This window comes from Trypanosoma cruzi, assembly GCF_000209065.1.
Source record: "Trypanosoma cruzi strain CL Brener chromosome Unknown tcruzi_1047053478667, whole genome shotgun sequence".
NCBI classification, from domain to species: Eukaryota; Euglenozoa; class Kinetoplastea; order Trypanosomatida; family Trypanosomatidae; genus Trypanosoma; species Trypanosoma cruzi.
In genome coordinates, this window is record NW_893027.1 from 1 (window position 1) to 747 (window position 747).

The following is a 747-nucleotide window of genomic DNA, read 5'->3' on the forward strand; positions in this document are numbered from 1 at the left end:
GTTTGAGCGACGCATTGAGAACGGAACAATAAAAATCACCTTTCGGCTGAGCGCCCGCTCCCCTCCCTCCCACTTCCTGCTATTGTTGTCGTTTTTCTTTCTTGCGCAACGGCGCGCACGTAACATCCTGCCCTGTCTGGCGCCCTGCCTGTGCAAACGGTTGGTGGCGGGCCCGCCCGAAAGCGCAAGAGAGAGAAAGAGAAAGAGAGGGCCGAATTGCCCGGAGGTGGGTTGTGGTGGGCGCACGCCGCTGCTGATGGAAGCAACCAACTCTTGTGCGCGAGGGCGCGTGGCCCCGTGAACGCGCTTGCGTGATGGCCAAAAACGAACTCAACAGGTCTGACAGCCGCCCCGCCCGCCGCAACCTCGCCGGCTGGCCCCCGCGCCTCCCCTCGCATGGCCAGGAAAGGCGCGTCTTGAGACCCACCGCTCCGTGACGCTGGGCGCTTGGGTGCATCGGCGCCCCGAGAAAGAGACACGCCGGTCGTGAAGCGCAGCGACCCTTGGGCCGGTGGCGCGCTGTCGGTGCCGCGCGTGGCGCCACTGCCCGGTTGCGCGAGAGTTTGCGGTGACGGTGCGCGCGTCGAGGCTCCCTCCCCAGTTCGGGAAACGATGGGAAAAAACAAAACCAAAGAGGACGCGCACGGGTGAGAGATGCGGCTGCGACGCGTGATGAAATTCCACAGTTTCCTGTCAGTCTGACGACGAAAACGCGTGAGGACGCAATTCCCGACTCAGCTCACACTG

The 747-nt window shown here is 63.6% G+C and overlaps 4 non-coding genes across 4 annotated transcripts; all 4 read left to right on the plus strand.

Annotated features, from left to right (window-relative positions):
- On the plus strand, nucleotides 1–53 carry Tc00.1047053478667.10. Its single transcript, XR_008254888.1, has one exon. It is a non-coding gene; the product is annotated as a C/D small nucleolar RNA (snoRNA), TB11C4C2, 5' partial (small nucleolar RNA).
- A 201-nt stretch (nucleotides 54–254) lies between these two features.
- Nucleotides 255–344, plus strand: Tc00.1047053478667.20. Its single transcript, XR_008254889.1, has one exon. It is a non-coding gene; the product is annotated as a C/D small nucleolar RNA (snoRNA), TB11C4C3 (small nucleolar RNA).
- Nucleotides 345–490: 146 nt separating this feature from the next.
- Nucleotides 491–562, plus strand: Tc00.1047053478667.30. The gene has a single exon (XR_008254890.1). It is a non-coding gene; the product is annotated as an H/ACA snoRNA, TC11C4H3 (small nucleolar RNA).
- A 106-nt stretch (nucleotides 563–668) lies between these two features.
- On the plus strand, nucleotides 669–747 carry Tc00.1047053478667.40. The gene has a single exon (XR_008254891.1). It is a non-coding gene; the product is annotated as a C/D small nucleolar RNA (snoRNA), TB11C4C1, 3' partial (small nucleolar RNA).